Source organism: Protopterus annectens, chromosome 5.part0 (assembly GCF_019279795.1).
Source record: "Protopterus annectens isolate FY-2018-M chromosome 5.part0, PAN1.0, whole genome shotgun sequence".
Taxonomy (NCBI): Eukaryota; Metazoa; Chordata; order Ceratodontiformes; family Protopteridae; genus Protopterus; species Protopterus annectens.
The window spans coordinates 1,373,003,223-1,373,017,500 of NC_056735.1; positions in this window are offsets into that span (position 1 = coordinate 1,373,003,223).

Here is a 14,278-nt window from a genome sequence, read left to right on the forward strand (position 1 = left end):
CTTGAAGAGTGTTAGTGAAGGGCTCTGCCTTATGTAGATTGGAATCCCGTTCCACAGCATTGGGAGTCTCTGGGACAGGAATCTATCCCTCCAGTGCATCCTATTTATAATTGTGGTGAGGTTTAGATCCCTAGAGCGTGTGGCTCTCGGGGATTTGTTTTTTTTTAGGTGAGCATGTCCATCAATTTTGGGTTGGATATGGCCTTGTATGTCAGGCAGAGATCACCTCTGAGTAAGTGGTATGCAACTGGGTACAGCTGGAGTTTCTTCAGTCTGGGCTGCATAGGGCATCTGTTTGAGGCCAGTAATCCTCTTGGTGAGGTGCTTCTGTGGTCTTTCCAGCTGTTGTAGGTGCCTTGTAAGGTACATCCCAAATGGGGTGTTGTACTCTATGATGGGTCTGATGAGTGATAAGTAGAGGGGCACAATAACTTCTTTTGTGCTAGATGTGAACCCTTTTGTGATTAGATGGGCCACATAGAAGGATTTTCTAACCACCTTGGCAATATGATTATCAAAGGAGAGATTACTATCTACTTGGGTCCCCAGATCCCTTATTACATTTTCTGTATTTAGGGGACTACCACATATGTGGTAGTTCACGGGTACTTTGTTTTTTCCAAAGGGGATGACTATGCACTCTTTGGCATTTAGCTTGAGGCCATAATTTTGACACCAGGTATCTGTCTCAGTGAGACCCTTCTGGAGGATATCTGTATCAGCCGGAGAGTCGATTATGGCCCCCAGTTTGCAGTCGTCTGCAAACATGGTCAGCCATAGTCGTCCTTTGCTTGTATGTACCTCTGAGAAGTATATACCGAACAGGAGGGGTCCCAGAACTGAGCCCTGGGGGAAGACAGCTTTGTGTTGGCCTGGACTTCATGACTATAATAACCATAATACATAAAAACAGATTAAAAAATATTTAAAAAAATTGGAAAACATTTTAAAACGGTAGCATTGTAGCCTCACAGTAAGACGCTGTCCGGTTCGATTCTCAGCTAGAGCGTCTTCTGCGTGCGTCAGGGCTGGTAACTCGGCATGTAAAAATCAACTACCAATCATTAGAGGACCGGAGTTCCGCTGTGGCGACCCCTAACCAGGAAAATCCGAAAGAAACAATATATTCCAAAAAGCAAAAACATAAATTACTTCATTTGATTCCTTTTACCCTACAACACACTTTTTAAAATAAATACAGTCATTAATACTAGGCTATTTGTCCACATCAAAACGTAATTGCCAGTACAATTCCCTACTGAAAAACATATTATTTCAACCCCCCCCCCCCCTTGGATTTTATCCAGCAAAAAAAAAAAAATTTTAAAATTAGTACAATTCTCACCGTGTCTAGCTAGTAATTTTTTTATTAATAACATATACATGTTGACAAATTCTTTGCTTCAAACCTTTACTAGTCAAAAGAACAAGAAAGGAAGACAAAAAGCAACATAAATTTAACTGGCTTAATTACAGTTAGAGAAACTCTAGAATTCAGAACTTTAGATCCCCCCCCCAGTACAACAAACTTAAACTGAAACACCCCTGCAGGTCGAGCTCAAGGAACAATATTCTTCTCACAATGTCCAACTCTATTCTTAATGTTATTACCACCCTTAAACCCAAACATAGGTTTATACCCAGTCTTACCAACTACATCATTAAAATACTGAAATATATTCCAACTCTCCATAATTTTTGTACACCACTATTATCAGTAGAAAAAGAAAAACATAGCTCTACTAAAATTGTCTGATGTGCCAACCTTCCTTTTAACTGAAGCCTTCCTCAAAACAGGTGCAAAAGCATCTATCCCTTCAACATTAATCTAGTTAACTTCATCAATTAAAAAAAATCAGGCTATGCCCTGTCTAAAAGCATGTTTTAAAATCTTGACTTCCTTTTTAAAAAAAAAATATATATTGTCCAATACCAAATGGGATAACCAAACCAACTGTCCTTTGACTATATTACGTTTAATCTGAATCGCATGAATGCAGTTAAGATGCACACAGGATTTACAAAGCGTTGAGTTCCTAAAAATGTTTGAACTTAACCTATTAGCAACAGAATCAACTGTAATTGTAAAGCCCAAAAAACTGATGTTAGTCATCACCTTTCCACAAGAAAAATATATCAGCCAAATATCTGAAATATATAATATCCTGAAAAATCCACTCTTAAATACGTGTTCCTTTTCCCATTTGCATAAAACCAAATTAGCTAAAATCAATAGGAGAGGCATAGCCCACTCGAGTTCTGATTTTTTTATGTTCAAAGGGGAATTTTTTAAAAATTATTAGATAATATAAACTAATATTATTCATGAAGGCACATTTAGTTTCCACCAAAATCTCTCTAAACCAATCAAGTTCCATTATCTGTGGGATCACAGTATACAAATAATGAATATTAGTAGTAAACAGCATAACACAAGGTGGAATAATACCCCATAAAACATCCACAAATCCTTCAAAATCTGTGGGAATCCAACCAACATACCTTTAGTTTGCTAACCACAAAGACAACAAATAGTTCCATCACCCTTTGTCAAAATAATTGGTTACAATTGGGGATTATCAGGGTCCCTAAATATTTTGGGGATACTAAAAGTTTGTGAAATTACAGGATATTTGGCTGCCAAAAATTAAAAAGCACATTGTCAGTAACACTTTCCAATAAAAATCGTACAGCCAAACTCTAATGTTCCTCTAGGCAATTGGGACTTTGTCCAGAATTCTTATGTTGAGAGGTACTAGAAACAGTTATACACTTGACTTTTCAAATACCCTAAAGTGGGGACCCTTTTGTAGAAATGTGAAATTTTGCAGGACAAGGCATACCCCCAACTTCTGCAATACATCTGTTTCACAATTATTTTCTTTGCTGTCTTACAGCAGTTTACTGTTTCTATCTTTATTTTAAGAGGCCTAAGCAGGTATAACATAGTAGGCAACCCTACATTGACGTTCCTTTGTTGTTACTGTTTTTAATATTACTTTTTTGTGGGAGGAGCAGCTTATAGTTGCTTTTATTGCAGCGGGTATGGGGGTACGGTAATATGCATGCCTTAATTAAAACTTTTAAGTACATTTTACAGAAATTAGCATACAGAAAAAATATGATGTTAAAAGTCAATTGATTGAGTGATTACTGTTGTCCTCTTGGAAGGGATGCTGAGGTAACCCTGAAGAATCCCCAGTTCACAACACTGTGGTCTGGACTGCACTAGGAGTATTGACTGGATTATTGATCTGCAACGACCAGCAGTAACTGATGAAAAAACAGTTGTTCTATTAACTTTTAAACTGAAATTGAGCATTATTAAAAATGTGATTCGCAACGACCAGTAATAACTGATGTAAAATCAGTTGTTCTATTAATTTTTAAACTGAAATTGAGCATTATTAAAAATGTGATTCAGAACCAATCAATAATGGATTACTGTGGAGGATTTTGTGCATTTTCAAGCCAGAAGTATGAACGTTCTATGTTACTGCACTTTAATCTTGCAGTTTTGAAGTAAGGTCACTGTTTTTTCAGTCAACATGCAGCTGGTATGATCTTGAACCTCACTGTATTTCTGGTGAAGCTCCAGTCTTTGAGGTTATACACTTCTTACCACCAGGTACTAGCAAGACAGGCATGTTCTTTTCAAAAGACCAACAGATGAAAAAGGAGACCCACCTCTAACAGTAGGAAAATCACAGACAGCTGGTTCTCCTGTAAAGGACAGTCTATTACCTGGTCTTTTTTTCACTTCAGGGAATTCCTGAATGCATACATAAAACTAAACACAGGAAATCTGGAGAGCACCTAAATTAATGAGAGGACAAAGGCCCAAAAATTAAATAAATTAAATATTGCTGTTATGAACTTGATAGACTACATATGATTTGCCCACAACAATAAGAACAACTCAAGCACCAAAATGCAGAAATATCCAGAAAAACAACAGCAGCCAGTATATCCAAACGATTTATTACCAATGGAATCTCTAGCGCCTCGGCTTCAGAAAGCCTTCAAGGAGTGTCTCACAATGAAAAAACAGTTAACATTTATACACACCTTCATTTTCTCATTACACAATTAAAACTAGATAATCAAATGCTAAAATTCAATTATACAATTAAACAATTAAATAACACTTTTCCAACAGCATTCAGTATTCAGCCCCTTAGGAATCAGGGTCTGATATTTCAGAATAAAAATCAATTCTTTCTTCAAAAGTTCATGTCTAATCTTTTCCTCACTAGCTTCTTTTCTTATAATTTGTTCTAAAATAGATGCTCTAAAACTATCACATTCAGAATTATGATATTCAATGAAATGTTGTGCTAATGGACTTTCTATTTTTCTATTTTTAATGTCTCTCAAATGCTCCATAATTCTGATTTTAAACATCCTTTTTGTTTGACCCACATAATATTTTTTACATCCACACCTAATAATATAAATCACTTGTTCAGTAGTACAGCTAAAATGCCCTTTTGGTTTAAAACTAATTCCATTTATGTAAGGGAAGACATTCTCCACATAAGTACAAACCTTACATTTTCCACACTCTTTAGTACCTATACTTTGAACAGATTTAACTAAATTCTGTGTTGGTAATTCAAACTTTGTATGTACAACTATATCTCTAATATTTCTTCCTCTTTAATGCTTTAATGCATCTGGTGATTTTGCTGTATATAATTTTTCTGATTGTGTGATTGATGTGAATGTAGCTAATTTTTTGTCAAAAGGTATTTCCTTTGTGGCAACAGCCAAATTTAATTTTGCTGATTTTATTATTGATTTAAAGTTATTTTTACGTAAATTAAATTTCAGTTTATTGTATCAAGATAATATACAGAACAATGTTTCTAAGTTTCATATAAGTAGCACTTTCAACCCACCTTTGTACCCTAATTTAGCTTTGTTTGAGAAGGTTTGTCAACATGAATTACTTAATTATAAGAACATGGTTTCTCATATTGATGTTGAATCTAATTTATCTGAAGTCGAACTTTCTGCATTGCATAATTTGAAAACACATAAAATAAGAGTTATGAAACCGGACAAAGGTGGGGGAGCTGTTATTATGAATCAAGAAGCATATAATGAAAAATTAATTAACATTTTAAATACAGAAACATATGTTAAGGTTTCTTTAAATGAGTTAAATCAGGCTTATAACAGGCTACATTCACAGTTAAATGATATTTTTTTAGAGAGGAGAATCACCATAGAGCAATATAATTATTTACGTGTCATTACACCAAGAATTCCTGTTTTCTTTGGAATACCAAAGATACACAAAAATAGCTTGGATCCTCCAATGAGACCTCTGATTGATGGACGTCAGTCAATTACGTCAGCTAGTGGGCAATTTGTTGATTATGAACTTAAGAAAATTATCCAAAAATTTGCACACATTTGCAAAGACTCATGGTCATTTTTAGAAAAAGTAAATGAAGTAGAATATTGCTATAGTGACATTTTAGTCACAGTTGACGTAAAAGACTTGTACACAGTCATTCCCCAACATATAGGTCTTGAATGGGTGAGTGAAATTTTACTTGAACAAAAAATTGCAATACATTAACCAATTTAATTATGGAATTACTTGAACTTGTTTTGAGTCACAATTTCTTCACCCACGATGGCCAATATTATCTTCAAAAAAGTGGTATAGCTATGGGCTCCCCTTGTGGGGTGCTTATGCTAATATTGTAATGATTTTTTGGGAGATGACATACGTCTTTTCTAGTACATATAATAAATTTATTAGATTTTATCAGAGGTTCCAAGATGATATTTGTATCTTTTGGAAAGGCAGTTTAGATTTTTTGAACAAATTCCTGGTATACATTAATAGTACTACTACATTTTTAAAATTTACTTATGAAGTAACATTTGATTTGTTGAATTATATGGATGTCCATCTGGTTAAAAATGAATTTGATAAATGTTATACGGCAACTATTTATAGGAAAAAAACTTATAGTAACTGTTTTCTGCATTACACAAGTTGCCACCCTTTCCAACCAAGGAAAGCAGTGGTAAAAGGTCAACTTGTGAGAGCAGCTCGCATGATAACTACATTCACGGAATTTCAAGTTGAATGTGACAATCTGCGAAGCATGTTTTTGAGCAGGGGATACCCAAGTGATTTACTTGATGCAGTGATTCAGGAAGTTGTCACTAAACGTCAAACTGGATTTTATAAACCTATATTGAATAAGCCTATAATAAATTTGGCAGATTCACATGATCAGCACACCACTATTATTAAAACAACATTTCAAGAAAATAATATATTTATAAAATCTTTCATTACCACATTCACATACGATCACAATTTGATTAAAGATGTTTTGATTCGCAATTGGAGCATAGTTATGGAAGATAACTTGTGTCGTAACATGTTGCCCAACACAGTGAATATGGTATACAAGAAAGGGAAATCTTTTAAAGAAATATTAAAATACGGTGGTCATGATCGTAATAAGATTAATAGAGGTATGGTGAAATGTGGTGCATGTAAATGGTGTCATAAAATTAATACAGGTTCCACTTTTAAAATTAGAGATATTACACATAGAATCAGACACACATACAATTGTAAAAGCAAAGCGATTGTGTACCTTGCCCAGTGTAACCAATGCACATCATTTTATATAGGCAAAACCGAAAGGATATTCACCTGTAGGTTGTATGAGCATGATTATGCCATTAAAAAAAGTAAGAAATATAATGCTTTAGCCAAGCATATAAAAGAATTTCCTTCTCATTCTTTCGGTTTTGCCATCATAGATCATGTTAGTATTAGTGATAGGTCCGCTTGGCCAGTATTATTAGAGTTGAAAGAATTACGATGGCAAATATTAACACAATCTGATACATGGCCAGGTCTCAACGAGAGAACATCTATCACTCCAGTATTAAAACTTAAAGCATTGCACAGGGGTAAAATACATGAACACATTAATTATTAAATATATATTTATGCTTTATAAGTTTCATTCATGTTTACACACAGTGTTGAATGTAATTAGATTTTATTCATTTTTAAAAAAAAATTTCTAAAAAAATCTTTTTTAAAAATAATTTTTAAAAAAATTAAGATGTTTAATATATTTTATACATATTTTTTCAGAACATTGTTACTAGATTTTTGTCAAGTGAATTTATGTGCTCTTTTTAATGAATTTAGTAAAAACATTAGATGGTGCATTACTGATAATTAATATGTGAAAAGGAAATGACATAATTAGATTGTTTATCAGCTGATAACGTGAAATTTTATAAGGAAATTACATCATTGCTGCTGTTTGTCTGAGGAAGTTTGATATAGATCAAACGAAAAGCGCTTAACAGTTCATTTGATTTTAATTGTTGTTTCAAATAAAATAATTTTTTTGGCTCCTGCATCATGGTTTGGTGGCTACTCCTGGATATTTTTTATTTATATCACAGGCAAGGCTTAAGTCTTTAGAATGGGTAATCATGGTGCTGTTTGTTTTGTGGATATGCAGGAGGTCCATCGGAGTCGGGTCTGACAATGTTTTGTATGCCAGCCATAGATCTCCCCTCAAAGATCTGTAGGAGACAGAATACAGAGATGGTTTGCATAGGATATTTTACTTACACCCTGTATTCTTTTAGTGAGGAACCTCTGTGGACGTTCCAATTGTTGGATTTGCCAGGTTAGGTACATATCAAAGAGGGCATTGCACTCAATGATAGGTCTGATGAATGCCAAATACAGTGGAACAATGGATTTCCTTGGACTTAGATGCCATACCTGTGCTTATAAATTGGACAACATAGAATTATTTCCTCACCGCTGTAGACACTTGATGGCCAAAGGCTAGATTACTATATATGTGTGTCTCTAAGTCCCTGACTACTGGGTCAAATCTAAGGGATGTTTTGTCAATATAATAGTTACCAGGGATGGATGACTTCCCAAAGGATACTATTATGCATTTCTTGGCATTTAGTTTTAGTCCATGGCTCTGACACCAGTTGTTTGTCTGTGTCATCCCCTTCTGGAGAACATTTGTGTCAGTGCGAGATTCAATGACAGCTCCTAATTTGCAATCATCTGGAAATTTAGTCAGCCAGAGACCACTGACATTGGCCTTGACTTCTGAGAAATAAATGCCAAAAAGGAGAAGTCCAAGGACTGATCACTGAGGGACTCCACTTGTGACTGGACTCTTTGTAGAGGTGGCCTCCCCAATTCTAACTTCCTGGGTCCTGTCTGTGAGCCAGTTGGCTATCCACCGGGTGACATACAGGTTAGTACCTAACCTCTTCAGTTTGTCAACAATGCCCATGTGTGGTATTTTGTCAAATGCCTTGGCCAGATCAAAGTAGGCAGTGTGAACAACTTTGCCTCATCCATTGTTTTGGTGACATTCTCAAAGAAGTCAGCAGGTTGAGTAGGCATGATCTGTCCTTGACGAAACCAAACTGGGTTGGGACCAGTGTCTGGAGGTTTACTATATCGCTATTGATCATCTCCATGATAATTCTTTCCATGAATTTATACATAAGACCAGTGAAACTTATGGGTCTGTAATTTCCAGGGTCTGTAGATGGCCCACCTTTGTGCAGAGAAATGACTGTTACCTTTCTCCATTTATGAGGCACAAAGCCTGTTTGGAGACTATAGTTAAATAGTAATTCCAGAGGCACTGATAAGTCATGTTTCACGCTATTTAGAAGGCATCTTGGGATATTGTCTGGGCCCAATGATGCAGTGTTCTTGGTCTTAGAGAGAGCATTAAGGACCTGTTCCCTAGTGATAGTAGGGGGAGTTATATTTGATGATATTTCCTGAGGGAAGGTTGAAGGGGAGAGATGGGTAAAGTTGATAACATCTAGAAGGTTTGCTATATCTTCTGGCTCTGTATAGGTGGCTCAATTTACAATGAGCTCTGCACACAACTGTATATTGCCTTAGAGGTTGTGGGCATAGCTAAAGAATGCTTTGGGTTATCCTTGGCCTGGGAAACCAAACTTACTTCAGATTTGGCATTTGTAGACTTTATTTTCCCTCTGAGCTATTTGTTTTGCTTCAGGATTTTATTCACGACATATAGAGTCCAGTTCAGAGTAAAGTGTTGCTATGTTTCCATCCAGAAGACCTTTTGTTTTCTGAAATGTTATCTAAAAATGAAAGAGACTCTTCGGTGGGATCCAAATGAAATTCCTGTTTCCCAGCAAATGTAATATGATTTGTTGCAGTTGGATATTCCTCAGTCTGCAGTGATAGCTAAGCTCCCACCCCTAGGAAGTTTAATTATCTTCACAAGGTATACCAGACTCACAAATAACTGTTTTCTAACCTAAAGCAGACCTTGTTGTGATTTCTCTATCCAAAGCTGCTTCTGCTAGACAGAATGCTAATGTTAATTTTATTCCCTCTAACAAAGATGGGAAAGCTTTTGGCAAATAAAGTGTTCATATGATGTTGCCGATACTGTCTTCAGGCCTGCTACTTGGAGGTCAGTCATGAAAAGATTGCTTTGCTACATTCTCAAAACCTTCATGAAGATGTTAAAACTGAAATTGTAAACCCTCTCCTGGATGGGAACACTCTGTTTGGCCCTTGTTGAAGCTGAGGTCCTTAAGAGGTTTAATAAGAGGGGAAAGTTGATTCAATGGGGTGACCCAAATCTTCCAGCATTCCTAGTTTAAGGCAAATGTTCCTTCCTGCTTCAGCTCCCTTTTTTCAAAAGCAATTCAAACCACAAGGTGACAAAAAACAGAATTTTAAACTGCAATTTCAAGGAGGCTCCAAAAAGAAAGGCAAAGCCTCACAAAATCAAAGGCATTCTAAAAAGTCAGGATGACTATTTGCCTCTTCTGTCTCCTGTCTCCACCCATCCAACAATCTCTCCTGATCTCTGAGTTTACGTGTTCATTAGTGACACCAGAATGTTACAGATAAATGGATTCTGAAAATCATTCAACAGTGGTACACTTGGCAAAGGTAGTTCTTCCCTCCTGTCCAATAAATAAAATATCCCCGTTTCCTCCAGCTCTGGAATAAATGTTATCTCAGAAAGTCAAAGAACCAGTGCCTGACTGCCAGATGGACAAAGGGATTTATTCAAGGATTTTTCTGGTGCCAAAGAAAGAAAGGACTTTGAGATCTGCATTAGACCTCTCCTTTCTCTATCTTTTTGTCAGGGTCCCAAAGTTAAAATGTTAGCCCTTCAGACCGTTACCTCTTGTCCCATTACTAGCTTTCATGATAAAGCTAGACTTGAAAGATGTGTAACATCACATATGATGTTGTCCATTTCATTCTTCCTCACCACTGGGTCTTTGAATCTGATATCAGATCCGATCTGGCCATTCTAATAGACTGATGCTTCAAGTCTTGAGCTCCTCCCATAATGCCCTGTATCTCCTCTAATTCCTCAGATCTTGTTTGCTGCCATCCAGGTTAGATGTGATTGTGATCTTGTCTCGAGTGACTCAGATAAGTGCAGTTTTTCTCTGTTTTTTTCTCTTGCTTTTACTAAATTTATATCTTAAAATTTTTCTGAGTTTTATTTTTCAACCTGCCCTCCTGATCTTTTAGGTATCCATGAATGTTAGAGCTTTCCTCTCTCTCTCCATACTTCTTCTTTCCCATACGGCTGTTGCCCTACTTCTCTGTAATTTTATCTGTCATATTTAAAAATACATTTTTCTCTGTGTCTTTATTTTTGTGGTATTATTCTTGTTTACGTTGTAGAGCTTTGGATGGAGAAGAGTGTGTGCATGGGCCTCTGCCTTTATTGCATATGTGTGGTGTGTTTGTGCAATATGAAATGGTAGACAAACTCACTGCTTTTAAAAGATGCACCTCTTGTGAGCACAAAATTCCAAATTCAGATGCCCACAAGAGGTGAATTTACTGCCTGGGTTCTAATAATTTAGATCAGGAGTGCAAAATTTGTGCAGAATTCAACCCCTGAGCTTTAGCCGATCGAAGAAACAAATTAATATTGAAAGGGCTGTTGCCCACATCTGGAGCTCATATTCCTGCCAAACCTGAAGCTTCTAAGGACTCTAAGAAGTGAACCCCCTTAGCTTCACTGGGGGTTTCAGCTTTGGTGCTGGAAAAAAGGCAAAAATTCTCAGATCTGACATAATCAGATCAGAGAAAGAGCAGACATTCTTCGGATATGAGGAGCTCCTGGGATCCGACATTATTTACACTAGATGTAACTCCATCATGGCTCCAACCTTCATCAGAGCCAAAGGTTTTGGATCCAAAGGGGCTTTCAGATCTGTCAGAAATAGGGATGATCTAGAGTTCTTCATCCCTGAGCAAGTCTTCTTTAGATCCTAAGACCTTGGATTGGAGATCTCAGAGCCAAAAGCTGAGACATGGCAAGTCACCTTCCCCAGCTATATTCACTCATTCCTTAGTCTCCTCTAGATCCTCTGGGCTTTCCTGTTCCGAGATGGACAGAACAATGTGGAGTTTACTTAAGACTCAGATCAAAATGGGGCTTTTACAGTCACTGTCCCATCTTGGATCCATGAGAGCTCCGTCAATCATTCTAACCACTCCTCTTCTGATTTGACCACCTGCTTTGGAATCCCAGGATGCGGATACCCCGAGAGAGGTATTGTCAGAGCCAAGGATAGTGCTTTCCTCAAATCCAGCAGTGTCCCAGACTGGCTCAGCTCCAATGATTTCAGAGCAGAGTGGGTCCCAAATCCGAGGTGTTAGCACTGGCTCCACGGGGGTGGTCTTGGCTCTGAACTGGTTGATCCATCCCTCCTCTTTGGGAGATCAGCTCTTGACAGTTCAGGGCTGGTGTTGTCTAGAGGCCTTGGATCAGGGGTGGTGTTTACCTTTTCTCCTTGGGTGATTTCGGCTCCAAGGAGGTAGGGGGAAGGACCTCTGGGTTTGTTGGCCTTTTAAGTGGCAGAGAGGGCTTTCTCTAGACCTAGAGATGTGTCTGAGCCTTGGTCCCAGTCTTCCTGTCCAAGAGATCCTCCAGCTTCCCCCTCTAGAAGGGGTTCCTTACGCTTCCAAGTCCTCCCCTGAACATCCCACAGAGGAGTTGCATCAGAAGAGGATGTGCAAGAGGAAAAATGCAGACTTCCCTTTCCCATCACTGATTTTGATGAGGGAGAAGCATCCCCTCAATTGCCACCCAAAGACATCTACTTTGGAGATATCCTAGAAATCCTGAAGTGAAAGGGTGAATGGTCTTCCCAACCTCCTTGTTCTGAGGTATTAGGGTTTCTGCAGGTTTTTTGGGTGGGCCCATCTACGTCCTGGGTAACTCCACTGGCAGAAGAACTCATTGATCTATTTTCCCACCGAGCTTGGAAGGAGTCAGACACCATGGAGCCTATCACAAAGGGTGCTGACAAGTTTCTAAGTCCCCAGTCTGATTGCCCTTATTGGAGTAAAGGCATTCCAGTTGATGCCATCATAATGTCAGCAGGTACTACAAAGGGGCTAGCAAAACAGAGAGCTCCACTGTCCACCCCTGAAAAAGAAGTCTTAGGTGTTGGACAGGCATGGGAAGCACGTCTATGCCTCAGCTACCTTTACATTGACAGTGTTAAATTATTTGGCACACTTCACATGTCTTTAGAGGGATTTGGTCAAGGAACTCACCAACTGTCTCTCAAAGTCCATGTTGGAGGAGGACTTTAAGCAGGTTCCCCCAGCTATTGACTATCTTATTTGGCTAATTCATGGATGAGGTTGATTTTCAATGCTGCAGAAGGAACCACTCAAGCATCTACAGCAGGCATAAGTCTCAGGTGACATGCCTGGTTGAGGCTTTGTGGGTTCACAGAACCCTTTAAGGCATCCTTTACCAATGGCTCATTCAATGGTTCTTCCTTGTTCTCACCCTGTCTGCTGTAGGGATCATGTTTTCTTCCCCTCAAAGGACCTTTTCAAGGAACCAGCATAGTGGGAAGAAAATGTGGTTTAGGAAGTAGCAGGGTTCTTTACAAGATTCTCACAAGGACTCCTCATCCAGAGGCAGAGGACAAGGATTTTAATGGGAGACACCACCGTACAGGCAGAGGGGGTCTGAAAAATCAGGGCTTCAGAGAACCTTTGTCTGACAAGCCCTATCTGTTCTCCTGAAGCACTGCCCTACTATCCTACTCTGGAGGCAGTTGGGGGCAGACTTTCCTTGCACCTAGATGCCTGGACAAAATTAAGAAATAACAACTGGGTACTAAACATAATTTCCAGAGGTTATTACATTCTTTCTTCCCATCATTCACGAGCCCCTGAAAGTAAACTCCCCGATGTTCCACCCAGTCAGAGGAAGCACACCATACAAGATGTTCAAAATCTTTTAGAGAAAAGAGTCATCCAAAAGGTCTCAGCCATACAACAAGGACACAGAACTTATTCATGCTTCTTTTTGGTGCCAAAAAAGGCAGGGGCCTATGCCCAATATTGGACCTGAGCAAACTAAAACTGTATGTCAAGAAGTCAAAGTTTTGCATAGTGATAGTTCAGTCCATTCTGCCATTAATACGCAAGGATGATTGGATGTGCTCTATAGATCTCCGGTATGCGTAATATCACAGAAAAATCAACAAACACTCCAGGAGACACTTGGAATTCTGGCTGTGAGCCAATCATTACCAATTTAGAGCACTGCCCTTTGGACACACCACAACCTCCTGGGTGTTTACCAAATGTATGTCAGTGGTGGCAGATCACCTGAGACTGTGAGGATTCCAGCTGCTTCCATACTTAGACGATTGGCTCCTAACTGCATCATCGAGGTATCAACTGGTTCAAGCAAAGCAGTACCCATTATACACAATCAGTCAGCTGGGAATCACAATAAATTTGGTGAAATCAAAACTAACACCTGTGCAGAGGATAGTTCCTTGGAGTGCAAATGCATGCAATCACTCAGGTAGCAGCCTTACCATTACAGCATGTGTCATCTCTGAGACAATAAGTCCAAGTCTTACTGGATACCCCCCCCCAGCAATGTTTATTCTAAGAGCTCTAGGTTCCATGTTAGCTGCCATACTCCTAGTACCATTGGCAAGATTCTTTTTGCGAATGCTTCTGTGGATCCTAGCAGTTCAGTAGTCTATTCTGTATCATCCAATAAATGTCCAGATCAAACTAACTCAAGTCTGCAGACATCATCTTCAATGGTGGATGCAATCGTATGACCTTTATTTAGGCAGGCCTCTCCCTCAGCCACAGTGACCATGGATGCTTCCTTGTTGGGGTGGGGGGACATTACCAAGGAAGATTGGTCCAAGTCACATG